This window comes from Scyliorhinus canicula, chromosome 9 (assembly GCF_902713615.1).
Source record: "Scyliorhinus canicula chromosome 9, sScyCan1.1, whole genome shotgun sequence".
Lineage (NCBI taxonomy): Eukaryota > Metazoa > Chordata > Chondrichthyes > Carcharhiniformes > Scyliorhinidae > Scyliorhinus > Scyliorhinus canicula.
Window position 1 is genome coordinate 162910371 of NC_052154.1, and position 19270 is coordinate 162929640.

Genomic DNA, 19270 nt, shown 5'->3' on the forward strand with positions numbered 1-19270 from the left:
GACTGGCCAGGTCCGCGGACACGCATGTGCACGGCGATGGCCTGCAGTGGCCGCGCTGTGCTACATGGCAGAGACCGCTCACGGACCCGTTCCGCGAAATAGTGTCCTCCCTTTGGCCGGCTCGCGTGCCCCGGACCATCCCCACACAGTGCCCTCAGCCCCTGATAAAGTCCCTCACCTGCCCGCGGATCATCCCTCCCCCGACTGTGGCAGCACTGGACTGAGTTCCCAGCGGATGAGACCACACGCACAACCAGCGTCATCTTGTTGGGTGGGATAAGTGAGTGTGGGGAGTGTAATGCATATGTGCAGTTCCAGCTTGTCAGCCTCCCGAGAGTCAATCATGGTCCCGGCGTATCCCACACCGTTTTTCAGTGGAATAGAGTGTCTTCCACGTGGCACCGACACTAGCCCCTCAACAGCAGCGGAATCGGTCCAGGTGCGGCGCCGGTTTTTCTGTCGTAAAAGAACACGGACACTGCCGGCTGGCTGGGGTGGGGGTCTCTGCCAGTGTCGGGGGACGGGGGGCCGGGAATGGTGGCGGGGGGGGGGGGGCGGGCAAAGGCCAAGTAGCTGGGGCGACCACCCCACGGGACTGAGGCAGTGCCCAGGCACGGACCATCATTACGGCGGCCATCGTACTGTGCACTCACTGATTAATCACCTTGGCCCTGGTTCTGCACAGTGACACCGGCCATATAGGTGCCCTCACCCCCACACCCACGCCACAACAACCCCCAAACCCCCGCCCATCAGCTGCCACCCACTGGTGGACCACCTAGAGCAACACCCACGGCAGCCTCTAGCGAGGTCAGTGCCAGCCAATGGTACCCCTGGCATCAGGAATGGGCGCCAGGGCCAGGGGCCCCCACAGTGCCGGCCAACGACGGGGCAAGGGTGAGGGAATGGGGGGTAGGGAGGTACGGAAGTGGATCCTGCAGTGGCAACCGGGGCCCCGTGTAGCCCGTTGAAGCTGGTTAGGCACGGGGGTGTGCACCATGTTAACCATTCCCCCTGCAGACAATGGATTTTGGAGTTCGACCAGCAATGGTGGCCACCCTGCTGCCGCTGCCAGTTTGTCAGAAGCCCTGCGGCCGTATGAGCGGGATCTGCTCGAAGAGGAGCTGGAGGCTGCAGCAGCGGGGCATGCCGTAGATGAGCAGGTGGCAGCCGCCCAAGCTGAAGAGCCGGCCGCATAACAGGCCGAGGAGGTGGAGGCCAGGGAGGCGTCTCGTATGTAGCACCTGACATTCGAGGACCTGCTGGACTGGGCATGCCGTCGAAGACTTTGGCTGAGCAGGGAGTCAGTGCGACACATCTGCCAGATGATGGCATACCTGGCACCACGGGGGTATGGGGGAGGACACCCACTCCTGGTGTCCGTCAAGGTGACGGTTGCCCTGAACGTCTGAGCCATGGGGTCCTTCCACCAAGTGAGGACCTGTCCTCCATCTCACAGACCTCAGTGCACAGGTGCATTCACGCCATCACGGAGGCCCTATATGCCCAGGCAGATCAATACATCCATTTCGATGTGAACCGAGCCGATAAGGATGCCCGGGCATTGGGGTTTGCTGACATCGCTGGTATGGCCTGGGTCCAGGGGGCAATCAATGGGATGCACGTTGCCCTATGGGCACTTGCGGATAACAGGCCGAAAGGGGTACCACTCAATGACCGCTCAGCTGGTCTGTGACCATCAGGTACGCATCATTCACTTCTGTGCCCGATACCCGGGCAGTGTACACGATTCCTTCATCCTGGCACACTCGCCGATCCCTGACATGTTCAAGAGGCCACCCCCTGGCTGAGGGGGTTGGCTCCTGGGTGACAGGGTTACCCTCTTTGGTCATGGCTGATGACACCAATCCGGTGGCTACAGACCGACATGGAGACCTGCTACAACAACGCCCATGCAGCAACCAGGGGTGTGATCAAGCAGTGCTTCAGCCTCCTGAAAATGCTGTTCAGGAGCCTGGAACGTGCTAGAGGGGCCCTCCAGTACGAGGCTGAGAGGGTCGCCCTCATCGTGGCGGCCTGCTGCATCCTCCACAATATCGCACAGCAGAGGGGCAATGTGCTGGAGGAGGACGTTGAAGGGGAGGTTATAGAGGGGAGGGGGTGGGAGGACTGGTCAGGGGCACAGACACCACATCCCCTCACCCCCTCACTTCCCACTCAGGCCACGCCTCCCTGATACATACCTACAACACTACAGGGTGTGGGCCCTGGGTTGGCAATAACAGCGAGTCTGGTCCATGGAATGGAGGGTGATGACAACCCACTCTGCAATGAGCTCTGGTGCTCTGCATCACATGACAATGTCTGACTCATGCCCACGGTAGCACTGTCCACCTGGGTGATGCCTGCATGCGAGCTGGCCATTGCATCGCACAGTCCCATCGAATCCCTGGGGTGACCAAGTGGGTGCCGTCGGTGGGGGAGTGGGGAGCACGGGCTACCCAAAGGGCATGCACTGGTCCCTCTCCCCTCCCCCGCTGGCCAGCCTACCCCTCACACCCATCAGACAGACCTTAGGGACAGGTTGTAACCAGTGGTAACAGATGCTTATTGTGAACAAGCATATACAGTCTGTCCCTGAGCCCCTATAACATAGCTGTGCCCTGCACCCATGCCAATTCAACTGGTGTTGAACTTTCTTAACTTATGGGCCCTAACGCTAAGTCTAGGTGGTTCCCCAGATGGTACAGCAAGAGTGGCGTGGGCCTGCTGTGACCCCTGCCCTGCGACAAGGGTCCCCGTTCTTCTGCGGTGATGGGGCCTGGATGGGCCTGGCCGCTGCTCGTGTGTCCCAGGTAGCGTGGTGCCACCCAGTCCTGCCCACTGCCCACCAGATGCACCATAGACAGGAAGAGGGGTGTCCGAGGTGCTGCCGTGTTCTGGCACCTCCCCTGCGGGAGGCACCGGATCTGATGAACCCCGGACTACTCCATGGGACGGGGTGCACGCAGAGCTGCCACTTGAGGCTCCCCCACCACCTGGTAATGCCAGTCTTGGAGACTGGCTCTGGTCTCGGCCACGGTCCACATGCTCGCGGCCATGGGGCACAGAGAGTCAACCATCTCAGTCAGCCACTGTGTCCAATTATGCTGTGACTGTGCCACTACCTCCTGGGTCTGTGTCACATCAGCCAGTGACTGCACCATCTCCCTCTGGAACCGGGGCACTTACCTCTGTGCCTGCGCCACGCCGGCCAGCACCTGGGCAATGCAGCCGCCGTTCTCAGCCATGGCATGCTGTGACTGGGTCATGCTCGGGAGCGCCGCTGCAATGTCCAAATGGCTCTGGCACATGGCTGCCTGTGAGGCGGCAGCCCTGCCCTGGGCTTCGGCCAGCGCATGCACAGAATGCCCCAGGCCTTGGACATGCTGATCCACATCTGAGACTGTCACCCCGAATGCCGACACCGCGGACGTCACCCTTGTGGTATTGGCCTGGGTGGCACTCGTGGTTGGCACCACCTCCTTATGCTGCTCGTTGTTGGACTCCTCCACCTGCGCCTGCAGGTGCTGGATGATCGCTGCCAACCCCTCCTGTAGCCCCTGGCTCTGCAACTGTATCTACACTGTGGCTGGGACTGGATGTTCCAGAAGCCCAGGACCCAACTGGACGGCAGCTTGTTCCTGGGGTCAGCCTGCCCTCTGACCGTCCGGCCCCTTGGGTGCTCCTACCTACACCTGCTGTACGGGATCAACTGTGTGGTGCGCACTAGATAGTGTCCCAGGAGCCTCTTCACTAAACTGCCCAACCGAGATGAATGTCTTTAGGATATAGATATAGAGAAATACAGCACAGAACAGGCCCTTCGGCCCACGATGTTGCGCCGAACTTTTGTCCTAGGTTAATCATAGAATTTTGGACAATTTTTCATGGCCAATCCACCCAACCTGCACATCTTTGGACTGTGGGAGGAAACCGGAGTACCCGGAGGAAACCCACGCAGTCACGGGGAGGATGTGCAGACTCCACACAGACAGTGACCCAAGTCGAAATCGAACTTGGGACCCTGGAGCTGTGAAGCAATTGTGCTATCCACAAAGCTACAGTGCTGCCCTTAAGAAGTTAACCTACACTCCATTATTCTACCCTAATCCAAGTACCTATCCAATAGCCGCTTGAAGGTCCATAAATTTTCCGACTCAACTACTACCACAGGCAGTGCATTCCATGCCCCCACTACTCTCTGGGTAAAGAACCTACCTCTGACATCCCCTTTATATCTTCCACCATTTATCTTAAATTTATGTCCCCTTGTAATGGTGTGTTCCACCCGGGGAAAAAGTCTCTGACTGTCTACTCTATCTATTCCCCTGATCATCTTATAAACCTCTATCAAGTCGCCCCTCATCCTTCTCCGTTCTAATGAGAAAAGGCCTAGCACCCTCAACCTTTCCTCGTATGACCTACTCTCCATTCCAGGCAACATCCTGGTAAATCTCCTTTGCACCTTTTCCAAAGCTTCCACATCCTTCCTAAAATGAGGTGACCAGAACTGCACACAGTACTCCAAATGTGGCCTGACCAAGGTTTTGTACAGCTGCATCATCACCTCACGGCTCTTAAATTCAATCCCTCTGCTAATGAGGTAAAGCAGTGGATGTAGTGTACATGGATTTTAGTAAGGCATTTGATAAGGTTCTCCATGGTAGGCTTATGCAGAAAGTAAGGAGGCATGGGATAGTGGGAAATTTGGCCAGTTGGATGGTGGACAGTGTTGGGAGATAGCTGTGATGGAAAATCACTGTCATCCTCGGACCTGAGCTCCAGGGTTTCCTAAGTCTTTGGCAGAGGTCTGGTGTCTGAGCCGCTCTGCCCATCAGTGCTCGTCTTACTGGGAGGCTCCAGCTCTGTCACTGGCTGGGGAAGGGGCCACCAAATCGATCCGCTCCATCTCCGGCAGGTCCTCCAAGACACAAGACAACATGCATGATTAGACTGCAGGCCAGGGGTTGTGAGGTGGGCACAGTGGGGGTGGGGGAGATGGTTGGTAATGGACAATGAGGGTGATGTGGGGTGAGGATGTTATAGGGCACAGGTGGTATGGATGCTGGCAAGTGGGGCAGAGTGGGGATTCGGCCGTCCACGGGGAGTGGCGGGGGGGGGTTAGTGCCGGCATGTACAGTGCTGCCTATTCACCCTGGTTACCTTGAGTAGGTTGTGGAGTTTTTTCCGGCACTGCATGCCAGTGCGGCCGATATTGCCCACGGCGCTCACCAACTCTGCCACCTGCACCCAGGCACGACGGACGGCAGCTTCCTTCCCGGGTCATCCGCCGCTCCTCCACCTCGTCCAGGAGGGTGTCCAGTTGCACATCCATGAAATGTGGAGCTGCTCTCCCTACAGCCAGCTTGCTGGCTGGGATGGTGTGCGCGGGGGGGGGGAGAATTGTTTATGTGCGGCTGTAGCTTATCAGCCTCCTGAGTGTCAATCACGGACCCGGCGAATCCGGCATCGTTTCTCATTGGAATCGATTGTGTTCCTTGTGGAGCGAGTGCTGGCCCATTAATATTAGCGGAATCAGTGCCGGTGCGGAGCCAATTTTTCTGTTGTGAAAGTCCACGGATTCTCAGTTGGCGATAGCATTTGAAACGGAGAATCCCGCCCAAGGACTCTATTAGCAACCGGTGCTGGAATTTTTTTCGGTCCAGCACCTTCTGTTTTGGTTCAGTTTTTCTCTTTATCTGTTCATACTATAAAGCTAATTGTATTATTAATCCTGGCTCTTCAATGTCTTCTTACCTTTAGGCCATTTATTTATGCAGATTTGTTACTTTGAGCAAGTTGTGATGAATATAGAAATTGTCTCTATTTATAAAAAAATAATTTTTATTGAAATTTTTTGAAAAATATATATCAACAAAACAATACAATAATAACAATAACAATAATAATAATAAACACCCCCCGGCACCCGTAACAACGCATATAACAAACCCTCCACCCCCTCCCAACCCCAATAACCAACAGAATAAATTAACAATAAGCAAATTAACTTAAACACTATCCCCCTAACCACCCCCCCCTCCCCCCCCCCCCCCCCCCACTTCCCTCCCCCCTCCCCCCCGGGTTGCTGCTGCTGCTGACCTAGTACCTTATCGTTGAGCCAGAAAGTCGAGGAAAGGCTGCCACCTCCTAAAGAACCCTTGTACCGACCCCCTCAGGGCGAATTTGATCCTCTCCAGCTGAATGAATCCCGCCATGTCATTAATCCGGGTCTCCACACTCGGAGGTCTCGCATCTTTCCACTGCAGCAAGATCCTCCGCCGGGCTACTAGGGACGCAAAGGCGAAGACATCGGCCTCTTTCGCCTCCTGCACTCCCGGCTCCACCCCAACCTCAAATATCGCGAGTCCCCAACCTGGCTTGACCCTGGATCCCACCATCCTCGACACCGTCCCCGCCACCCTCTTCCAGAACTCCTCCAGTGCCGGGCATGCCCAGAACATATGGGCATGGTTCGCTGGACTCCCCGAACACCTGACGCACCTGTCTTCGCCCCCAAAGAACCTACTCATCCTAGATCCGGACATGTGTGCCCGGTGCAGCACCTTGAACTGGATGAGACTAAGCCTCGCACATGAAGAGGAGGAGTTCACCCTCTCCAGGGCGTCCGCCCATGTCCCCTCCTCAATCTTCTCCCCCAGCACCACCTCCCACTTAGCCTTCAGTTCCTCTACCGACGCCTCCCCCATCTCCTGCATTATCTGATAGATGTCAGACACCTTCCCATCCCCGACCCACACCCCCGAAAGCACCCTATCCCTTACCCCCCATGGGGGCAGCAAAGGGAACCCCTCCACTTGTCGCCTAGCAAACGCCTTGATCTGAAGGTACCTGAACATATTCCCTGGGGGGAGCTCAAACTTCTCCTCCAGTTCCCCAAGGCTCGCGAACCTCCCATCAATAAACAGGTCCCCCAACTTCCTAATGCCCACCCTGTGCCACCCCAGGAACCCGCCATCCATGTTCCCTGGGACAAACCGGTGGTTGCCCCGCAGCGGGGCCTCCACCGAGCCCCCCACTTCCCCCCTGTGTCGCCTCCACTGCCCCCAAATTTTGAGGGTGGCCGCCACCACCGGGCTCGTGGTGTACGTCGTTGGAGGGAGTGGCAACGGAGCCGTTACCAGTGCCTTCAGGCTCGGGCCTCCGCAGGACGCCATCTCCATCCTTTTCCATGCTGCCCCCTTCCCCTCCATTACCCACTTGCGTACCATCGAGACATTAGCCGCCCAATAGTACCCAGAGAGGTTGGGCAGTGCCAGCCCCCCTCTATCCCTGCCCTGCTCCAAAAAGACCCTCCTTACCCTCGGAGTCCCGTGCGCCCAACCAAATCCCAGAATGCTGCTGTTCACCCTCCTAAAAAAGGCCCTCGGAACAAAAATGGGGAGGCACTGAAACAAAAACAAAAACCTCGGGAGCACCGTCATTTTAATGGACTGTACTCTACCCGCCAACGACAACGGCAGCATGTCCCACCGTTTAAATTCCTCCTCCATCTGCTCCACCAACCTAGTAAAATTGAGCTTGTGCAGAGTCCCCCAGCTCCTAGCCACCTGAACCCCCAGATACCTAAAACTCCTCACTGCCCTCTTTAGCGAGAGCCTACCAATCCCCTCCTCCTGATTTCCCGGGTGCACGACAAACAGCTCACTCTTGCCCAGGTTCAATTTATATCCCGAGAAACTCCCGAACTCAGCAAGAATCTCCATCACCTCCGGCATTCCCCACACCGGGTCTGCTACATACAACAGCAAGTCGTCCGCATACAGCGACACACAGTGCTCCTCCCCCCCTCGCACCAAACCCCTCCACCTCCTCGACTCCCTGAGAGTCATGGCAAGAGGCTCTATTGCCAGCGCAAAAAGCAAGGGGGACAGGGGGCACCCCTGCCTCGTCCCACGGTGGAGCCTGAAGTACTCGGACCTCCTCCCATTTGTCGCTACACTCGCCATCGGGGCCTCGTACAGCAACCTCACCCATTTAATAAACCCCACCTCAAACCCGAACCTTTCCAACACCTCCCACAAGTACCCCTACTCAACCCTGTCAAAGGCCTTCTCCGCATCCAATGCCACCACAATCTCCGCCTCTCCTTCTGCTGCCGGCATCATTATCGCATTTAGCAGCCTTCACACGTTAATGTTCAGCTGCCTCCCCTTCACAAAACCCGTCTGATCTTCATGTATCACCCCCGGCACACAGTCCTCTACTCTAGTGGCCTCACGGTAGCATGGTGGTTAGCATCAATGCTTCACAGCTCCAGGGTCCCAGGTTCGATTCCCGGCTGGGTCACTGTCTGTGTGGAGTCTGCACGTCCTCCCTGTGTGTGCGTGGGTTTCCTCCGGGTGCTTCGGTTTCCTCCCACAGTCCAAAGATGTACGGGTTAGGTGGATTGGCCATGCTAAATTGCCCGTAGTGTAAGGTTAATGGGGGGATTGTTGGGTTACGGGTATACGGGTTACGTGGGTTTAAGTAGGGTGATCATTGCTCGGCACAACATCGAGGGCCGAAGGGCCTGTTCTGTGCTGTACTGTTCTATCTATCTATCTATCTTCGCCAGCAACTTGGCGTCTACATTCAGCAGTGAAGTCGGCCTGTATGAACCGCACTGCAAGGGGTCCTTATCACGCTTCAGGATCAGGGAGATTAGTGCCCGAGACATCGTCGGGGCAGAACACCTCCCTCCCATGCCTCGTTAAATGTCCAGACCAACAGGGGGCCCAGCAGGTCCGCATAGTTCTTATAAAATTCAACCGGGAACCCATCCGGTCCCGGTGCCTTCCCCGACTGCATGTGGCCAATCCCACTAACCAGCTCCTCCAACTCGATCGGCGCCCCCAGTCCCTCCACCTGCTCCTCCTGCACCCTTGGAAATCGGAGCCTGTCCAAAATATTCTCCATTCCCCCTCCCACCGCCGGCGGCTCCGACCGGTACAGTTCCCTATAGAAGTCCCTAAAGACCTCATTGACCTCTGCCCCCTGCCGCACCACATTCCCATCTCTATCCTTCACTCCACCAATCTCTCTAGCCGCATCACGCTTACGCAGCTGGTGCGCCAGCATCCTGCTCGCCTTCTCTCCATACTCAAAGACCGCTCCCTGCGCCTTCCTCCACTGTGTCTCCGCCTTTCTGATGGTCAATAAATCAAACTTGGCCTGCAAGCTACGCCGTTCCCTCAGCAATCCCTCCTCCGGAGCCTCCGTGTACCTCCTATCCACACTCAACAGCTCCTCCACCAGTCTCTCCCTCGCCCTCCTCTCTCCCCACTCCTTATGGGCTCGGATGGAGATCAGCTCCCCCCTAATCACTGCCTTCAGAGCCTCCCACACCATCCCCACCTGGACCTCCCCAGTATCATTGACCTCGAGGTACCTCTCGATACATCCCCGAACCCTCCTACACACCTCCTCATCAGCCAACAACCCCATGTCCAGACGCCAAAGCGGGCGCTGATCCCGCACCTCCCCCATCTCCAGATCCACCCAATGCGGAGCATGGTCAGAAATCGCGATAGCCGAATATTCGGCCTCCTCCACCCTCGGGACCAGTCCCCTGCTCAGAACAAAGAAATCGATGCGGGAATAAACCATGTGCACATGGGAGAAAAAGGAGTACTCCCGAGCCCTCGGCCTCCCGAACCTCGAGGGATCCACTCCTCCCATCTGGTCCATAAACCCCCTCAATACCTTGGCCGCCGCTGGCCTCCTGTCTGTCCTTGAACTAGAACGATCCAGTAGGGGATCCAGCACCGTATTGAAGTGATCAAGCCCCCCACCTCCAGGCCAGGAATGCGGCCCAAAATACGCCTCATGAAACCAGCATCATCCCAATTTGGGGCGTACACATTAACCAACACCACCCTCTCCCCCTGCAGCTTACCGCTCACCATCACATATCTGCCGCCACTATCAGCCACAACCTCAGACACCTCAAACGCCACCCTCTTCCCCACCAGGATCGCCACCCCCCGGTTCTTCGAGTCGAGCCCTGAGTGGAAAACCTGCCCCACCCACCCCTTCCTCAGACGGACTTGGTCCGCCACCTTCAGGTGGGTCTCCTGGAGCATGGCCACGTCCACCTTCAGCCCCTTCAGATGCGAAAACACCCGGGCCCGCTTAACCGGCCCATTCAACCCCCTCACGTTCCACGTAATCAGCCGGATCAGGGGGCACCTCGCCCCCCTCCCCCATCGACTAGCCATAACCCATCGACTGCTCGCCCCTGACCATCACCCATTCGGCCCGTTTCCCACGGCGATAGAACCTCACCCCCCCCCCCCAACTCCTCCCTGGCCAATCCAGCAGCAACCCGGTACCCCCCCCCCCCCCCCCCCCCCCCAGGCTAGGACCCCTCCTAGCCGCGACTCTCCCTCCACTGTACTCCCGTGAGCCAGCTGATTCTGCTGACCCTGACAGCTCCCGCTCTAACTCCGACCCCTCCCGATATGAGGTGTCCCCCCCCCCCCCCCCCCCCCGGCATCAGCTCCTGGGCACCGCTTCAGCGCGGAAAACCCGGTCTAATAGCCACGCCCCTCGCCACCAGCTCCACCCCCTTGTCCCGCAGCGCGGGAAACCAGAGAAAAGCCCGCGCTTTCACACTGCCCCACCCCACCAACACAGCTCCCAAACCGCAGTCCCAACCCAACCACCAACTCCATACAAACAAAGACACAGATCAACCACAAACCCCAGTACCCCCCTTAGAACACAAAACCATAACCCACATCGTCCGAAAGCAAGAGAAAAAACAAAAACAAACAGAATAACCCGCTACAGCATAAACAATGATACATGAATAGAATAGAAAAACTCCCACAGCCCCCAATCTCTAGTTCAAGTCCAGCTTTTCAGCCTGCACAAAGGCCCACGCTTCCTCCGGGGACTCAAAGTAGTGATGCCGGTCCTTGTAGGTGACCCACAGGCGCGCAGGCGGCAACATGCCGAACTTCACCTGCTTTCCATGGAGCACCGCCTTCGTCCGGTTAAACCCGGCTCTCCGCTTGGCCACCTCCGCACTCCAGTCCTGGTAGATACGCACTACCGAATTCTCCCACTTACTGCTCCTCACCTTCTTGGCCCATCGGAGAACACACTCCCGGTCACTGAACCGATGGAACCGCACCAGCACCGCCCGCGAGGGTTCATTCGCCTTAGGCTGCCTGGCCAGCACTCTATGGGCCCCCTCCAGCTCCAGGGGCAGATGGAAGGATCCTGCCCCCACCTGCGAGTTCAACATCACGGCCACATAGGCCGGCAGGTCCGACCCCTCCAGCCCCTCCTCGAGGCCCAGGATCCGCAGGTTCTTCCTCCGTGACCGAAGCTCCATCTCCTCAAACCGATCTTGCCACTTTTTATGAAGCGCCTCGTGTATCTCCACCTTCCCCACGAGGGCCGAAATCTCCTCCTCGCGCTCAGAGGCCTGCTGCTGCAACTCAAGTATCGCTGCACCCTGGGTTGTCTGGGTCTCCAGCAGCTTACTCATCGTCACCTTCAGGGATTCCAACAACTCCCCTTTCAGCTCCGTGAAATAGCGCAGAAGGGCCGCCTGCTGCTCCTCAACCCACTGCCTCCACTCCTCAGGGGCTCCACCGGCCACCATTTTGTCCACCTTCCCCCGCTTTTCCAGGGGAGCTGCTGCTGTTTTTCTCCTCGCCCCACTTCGAAGCCGAACCATAAATCCTGGGGGGTTTTGCTCCAGACCCTTTTATCCACCGGGAATCGTCGAATCAGCGCCGTTTGGGGCCCTTAAAAGAGCCCACAAGTCCTTTTAAAGCGGGAGCTGCCGAACGTGCGGCTTAGCTCCGCATAGCCGCAACCGGAATTCCGAAATTGTCTTTATTATGGGCACTATTTAATGGCTGCGTTGCACTTGAGCAAGAGCATGACCCTGCCATTCGATCGCAGGCGAGGCCAAAATTCAGAACTGCGCCGGGCACCGATCGGTTTGCCATTTAACAGACCCACTCCCGTTGGCAGAAATCAGGATTCTGCCGTGGCATGGTGAGAAACTAATAATCAGTGGCGGACTGGCCAGGGTGTCAGCTTGCCCGATGGCAAGTGGGCCCCTGATGAAGTGGGCCCCCTATATCAAATAAAAATGCAATAAAGAAACAAACACAGACAACTGTTTTAGTAATAAAAAGGAATAAGAAAAAAAAGAGAACAGGACACAAATAAGCAGTGCATGAAAAGGAACGAAGCAGGGGAGGTAGTGGAAGGATGTGGAATAGGGGGGCCCGGGTTGGGCATAATTAAGGAAATTCCATGTTTTCAGCAAGGGTGTGTGAATTTAAAGATAAAGTTACAATTCGTGATTTGAGATGGTCGGCAACTTCAAAGGATATCAAACAATAGTCTTGGTTCAGCCGATACATCGGTCCGGGGCCCGGAGAGCCAAGAATCTCTGAAGGGCCCTTAAAAATTATAATTAATTAGATAAATAAATCTCCAACTTCTTTCCTGAGATTTGTATTCTAACTTAATAAAATATAATTGTTTTTAAAAAGAGCAATACCAAATAAAAATGCAATAAAGAAACAAACAAATAATAACTCAGTTTTTGAAGGAACGAAGCAGTGTTAAACGGATGTGAAAAGGAGTGGAGGGGGGAGGGGCTGGTTCACCCAGGTCGGACATAGTTGGAAATCCACGTTTTCAGCAAGAGTGTGTGAATTTAAAGATAAAGTTACAGTTCGTGATTTGAGATGGTCGGCAACTTGAAAGGATATCAAGCAGTACATTGGGTCGTGAGGTCACCGAAAAGGAGAAGCGGTACCTTTGACCGTGAATCATGAGGTCAAAGATATTGAAGTGATAAGCCATGATCGGTAAACTCAAAGGGTTGCGACTTGTAACACTACACTGGTATCAAACTGGACATGTTAACTTTGGTCGTGGGACCATTCTTAATGTCTTACTATAGTCGGACCAAACTTCTAAGTTTCAACAGTTGTCTCAGTTGCTTGCTGGTGTGAACACTGGACAGTGGATTGTCTCCTCTTCTGAAGCTGTATAGGCCACAGTAGTATTGACTAATGAACATAGCCTACTGAGGTGTAAGTTATTTTATATTTTTTATCAAGTAGGGGTTTATCTGGCGTTCCTTCAAGTTATTCTTGCAATCATCAATATTCATTTTTCCCAATGTGGGCTATTTTTAATTAAGTTTTTATTTAAGGAATATTACCCCTACCAGCATGGAAAAGAAAAAGCATAAATCTGGGTCACTAAAACGCAAAGAACAAAAAGTAGCAGAAAGGAAGGAATCAGCCAAGCGATGCAGGCCTATTACAGAGTTTATAATACCACAAGCACAAACAATCTACATCAATATCCAGGTCTGCAACAAATAATCAAGAAGCAAGAAACAATGCTCATGGTGATGATGCAATGACATGCGAGTTACAAGAACAGAGAAGAGCTACTTTGAATGTAGAGACAAATACAAGTGCATCCATTACTAATCAACCCAGGCCCAATATTTCTTCTGGCTTCCTTGTTCCGGTATCTGTACTGCCTGTAGTTGCAACATCTGAACACATAGCTTCAACTAGTGACAGGGAATCAGATATTCCTTCAAGCATAAATGACTTGGTTTCTGAAGCACATCCTGTAAATGAACCTACGCAAGAAAATGAAAGATCAATTACTGGAATCTTCCAATATCCATCACGAGCAAAGTTAAAACAGTTTTTTGCTGAACATCCACTTCAGCCACTTGATGATCTGCCATTTGATGCTCGTTTGTATGAGAGGAAAATTATGAATGACTCAGTCCCAAGAAAATGGCTAACATATAACAAAGAAAATAGATGCTTACATTGTTCATACTGCTTAGCCTTTGAGTTTCCCAACACTTGTAATCCATCACCCTTTGTACGTGGCTTTAGTGACTACAGGCGTATTAGCCAGAGCTAGACTTTACATGAATCGACAACAACACATGTCAGAAATGCTCAGCAATATATCAGTGTGGTTAATGATGGCACCTTAGATAAATTTTTTGCAGCATCACTAATTAAAAGGAAAGAAGAAGTATTAAAGCAGAGAAGTATTGTCATGAGGATTATAGACATCATAAAGATGTTAGGCAAGCAAGCACTTCCTTTTTGAGGTCACAGAAATGAATCGGCCTACACTCTAGATAATGAGGTTCTGAATCATGGCAATTTTTTAGCTACAGTGCAGTTGATGGCAAAATATGACCCCATTATGGCAGCTCACGTTTCTGCAGTGCAAAACAAGTCTAAACAAAGAATCAAACGATTAGAGCAACAAGGAAAGGCTCAAAGTAAAGGCCGTGGTGGACTTGTTACATACCTGAGTAAAACAACTATAAACATGTTAATCAAAATTATGAAGAATATGATACAAGAAAGAATTAGTCATGAAGTTTCTCAAGCAAAACATTATTCTATTCAGGTTGATTCAACACAAGATAATTCATCCATCGATCAGTTTAGCATTATTATTCGGTATGTGCTTAAAGGTATCATCTGTGAGCAACTACTTTCAGTTGTGCCAAGTAATGATGGTACAGGACAGGGACTTTTTGATCTATTGATTGAAACATTACAGCATCTTAAAATTGACCCCCAAAAATGTTTATCTGATAGCACAGATGGCGCTGCAAGCTACCATGGCCAGTATAATGGTTTACAAAGTAAAATTGCTGATGTGGTGGATCAACATGTTCATATATGTTGCTATGCCCATGTCTTGAATTTGGTGATAACTGAAACAACAAAATGTTGTGTGCCTGCAGTTTCTTTTGTCAATTTGCTCCAGAATATAGCAACCTTTGTGAAAGCATCATACAAGAGAATGGCTGTATGGATAGAATTTGTTGGAAAACATCTAGGACAGGAAAAAAAAGAAATGATTAAAGCTAATTGGTGAGACCAGATGGTCAGGAAAATCCAATGCAGCAACAACTATATTTGGACGTTTTGATGATGCCGCTACCAATACTTTCGTAAATCTATTGACATGCTTATCAATGATACAAGATTCAGAAAAGTTTGATGCAAAAACAAAACATGAAGCAAATGTTTTACTTCAAAGTCTTCTAAAGTTTGAAACCATATTGACAGCATTTACTTACTTGTATATATTTGAAACTACAACCCCGTTATCAAGTTATCTACAGACAAGTGGTTTAGATATGTTTACTGTATGGAGTTTGGTAGATTCAGCTACAACAAAGTTGAAGGAACAGACAAGAACATTTGATAACGTTCACAGCAAGGCTTTGGAATTTGTAAATAAATGTAATGACAGGATTTCATAGATGAATATGGATGAAAATCAAACATTGGAAATTGATGGTTTGGAAACAGATTGCCAGTTAAGAGGCAGAGGAAAAAGAAAAGAATGGCAGATGAGCTTATTGATGATGAAAGAAATTCCTCAGATTCTCTAGCTGATTTTCGAGTAAATGTGTTTAACCTAATAATGGATCGCATTGTCCAGTCTCTAGAATCACGCTTTGTACAACACAAACAGTTGTATAAAGATATGTCCTGCTTGGACACAGCAAAGTTTAAAACTATTGCAGAGAAGGGCCTTGAAGATGAAGAATTGGAAGGTATTATTAAGCTGTTTCCACAAATCAGCAAAGATCAAGTAATATTGGAATTGTTTTATTTTGCTTCAAACTTTGATGTATTAAAGCTATTGCTTTTAAGCATTGTCTGGCATCTTTGAATTTGTCTATATAAATGTTTCTGGAACGTGCCTCTTCATTCACCTGAGGAAGGAGCTGCGCTCTGAAAGCTAGTGTTTGAAACAAACATGTTGGACTTTAACCTGGTGTTGTAAGACTTCTTACTGTGCTCACACCAGTCGAACGCCGGCATCTCCACATCTGAACTTTTATGCCTCAGGATCATTCCAGGGCATGAGCGGGGTCTTGTGCAGCATCTCACAAGCTACAGCCCACAAATGCATCAATGAGGTCACAAATGCTCTGTTTGCCTGTGCAACAAACTATATAAACTTTGACATGGACCAGGCCTAACAAGATGCCCAGGCAGTAGGATTCTCTGCAATTGCCGGGATGCCCCAGGTCTAGGGAGTAATAGTGATAGATGATATCTTGAACCCCGCAGAGACTGCCTCGTAATTCTGCTGACAGTCCAGGCGGCCAGACAATCGCAGAAGGCGGTGGCGGCAACATCGACAGAGGTTCGAGGCGACGGGCCATGTACAAAGTCCCGCCCCACACCCTAAGGACCTGGCTGGCCATCAGGCAAGGGAGGGACCCAGAGGGGGAGGCCATCGATGGCCCAAAGTGTACAGGCATCGCTGCTCTTTTGAATGGACCATCCATGCATCATCCATCCATCGATGCATGCATCATCCATGATGGATGTCGGCCTGTGCACCGAGCGGACCGGGAGTGCCATATATCAACAGGAAGGGATTCCACTCTCTAAACGTCTAGCTCGTGTGTAACCACCACCTGAAGATCATGTGTGTGTGTGAACACTTCCCAGGGAGTGTGCGCGACAGTTTCATCCTGGGGCAGTCGGAGATCCCTGGACTCTTTGTGGACCAGCACAGGATGGCCAGTTAGCTCTTGGTGAATAAGGGGTACCCATTAAGTACCTGGCTAATGACGCCAGTACGGAGGCTGGTGACTGATGTGGAGACCCGATACAGCAACCTAGGCTGTCATTGAGTGGCGCATTGGACTCCTCAGAATGCGGTTCTGATGCTTTGTTTGCTCTGGTGGTGCACTGCAGTGCACCTCTGGTGGTGGTCTGCTGTACCCTCCACAACCTGGCACAGCAGTGGGCCAACATGTTTGAGGTGGAGGGGGAGGAACACCAGGGATGTACAGGTTGGAGTACGGCGATAGGGTGGGGTGTACATGGGTAGGGTGATCATTTGAAGGTGCAGACTCGATGGGCTGAATGGCCTCCTTCTGCACTGTAGGGATTCTCTGAACATGTGGCCACCTCAAAGGAGGACGAGGAGGTGCCAGACCAGGAGGGTGATCCTCTGGAGGTCCTGCAGGACCAGCCGGATGATGGAGGACAAGCTTGGAGAGTCAGGGAAGCCCTCAACCACGCCCACTTCACATATGTGGCATGGCTGGGTAGCGGGTGGATCAATCCAGCACCTCCATGCCCAGCGGGCTGGGGCAGGGGAAAGGATTGGTGGTCAGCCCACAGTGTGGAAGAAAGTGCCAGAGGCATTATATTTCATGGATCCAGCTGCTTACTGTATCCCATGGCCTTTGATGCCCCTGGCTGACTACCACACTGAGAAACTTTTCCATTAAATTGTCCCCCAAATTTCATATTTGTTGCAATAATGTTATTTAAAACCCTTAGGGGCAGCACGGTGGTGCAGTGGTTAGCACTGCTGCCTCACGGCGCCGAGGTCCTAGATTCGATCCTGGCCCTGGGTCACTGTCTGTGTGGAGTTTGCACGTTCTCCCCATGTGTGCGTGGGTTTCATCCGGATGCTCCGGTTTCCTCCCACTGTCCAAAGATTAGGTGAATTAGCCATGCTAAATTGCCCTTAGTTTCCAAAATTGCCCTTAGGGTTGTGTGGGGTTACTGGTTTATGGGGATAGGGTGGAGGTGTGGACTTGGGTAGTGTGTTCAAGAGCTGGTGCAAACTCGATGTGCCGAATGTCCTCCTTCCGCACTGTAAATTCTATGATTCTCTGTCGGCTAAAGCTGTAATTAAGGTGTCGTTAAAGAGTGAGATAAGTATTGTTGCTGGCCATTTACTTGGTTACAGATAAAGGGCACATGGAATCGTGTTTTGATTGCTGGAGATTCCTTGGAGTGTAGATAATTTATGAGGGAATGGTGTTTCGTCCTAGCTATGCAGGTCATGGAAGTTAGGGGGATACAGTTAATGTCATTAATGGGAGGAACCAGGTCTCTGTAGTTTTGCAGTTTGCTACAGGACTTGAGTCTGACAAGATATAGGTGTATTGGATATGCCCTTGAAAGGAATTCTCTCCAAAAGTCTCTATACAGCTAAGCAAGTAATCTGTTTTGTTAATTTCATTTCTAAGTGGCATTCGAACTGTACTGCATTGCATAATTTGAGTTAGTAGCAGGTATAGATAGTATGTTAAAAAAAATTATTTATTTAAGAACTGTTTAACTGATAATTGTAAAGCTATTTATTTGATGTTAATGTGGTTAATTCCATGTTTAAATTGAAGTTAGTTTGAACATAAAAGATGCATATTGGTTAGAGTCATCACCCCTGGGGTGAAGTATATTTTCCTCACAGTTTAACAAATTTTTTTAAAAATTGCTTGAGGTTCTTGTCCGGTATCCTAACAAAGTCCAGATCTGCAACTTTCCTCACTGCCATTATGAAACAATCCTGACAACTCCCTATGAAATGCATCCACATTTTGAGTGTCATTGTTCGCAATACCTCGAATATCTCTGGCTAGCTACAGTTATTACAGCCCTATTGCTTCTGCAAATCATTTTAAGTGGTCGAAAAATTTCTCGCTCTATTTCCTTTGGACTATATAGAGATCTATAATAGAAATCCAATATTGTTGCACGCCCTTCTTATTTCACAGTGCAATAGAAGAGACTTAGGTTGATCACTGCCCTCGACAATATCCAATTTTTTTTCTTGGTACTTCCAATAGCTGGTAATGCAATGTGAATGAGGCATTTTCTACTGCTGAAAGAAGGCAAAAATGTTGGGTGGGCCATCATATTAATGACAACATACACCCAAAGCAGAGTTTAGCTCAAGATTTTTTTTTCAAATGCTCAGAAGTGGCGTAAGTATTCCCTTCTACTCACAAATCAAGAAACAGAATGCACGGGCACAAATAGGGCAACGAAGCATTTCTTAGAAACATAGGATTACAGTGCAGAAAGAGGTCATTCGGCCCATCGAGTCCAGCTTCGATGGTGCAGACTCGATGGTTTCTGGCTTCTGTTGGATCTTTCCCAACCCTATGTAGAATTACAAGTTATCTACATACAGGAGATCCTTTGCACGGGGAACAATGCTTTAGCCCACCTTTCATCAGCAGGACAAGAATCTGTGATACATTTTTAAACAAAACATAATTACATGTGTTTATAGCCAGATAGTGAAATTAACTAAATCTTCAACTCATTTTTTTGCATGAGAGCTTAGCCATTGCAGTCTGCACCTGATTAATATATAATAGTTTTATTAATAGAAAGACTCAAAATCGCTCATTAATTCTACCCTGAATCATTGGAAAGATTTAAGTAAACTCTAA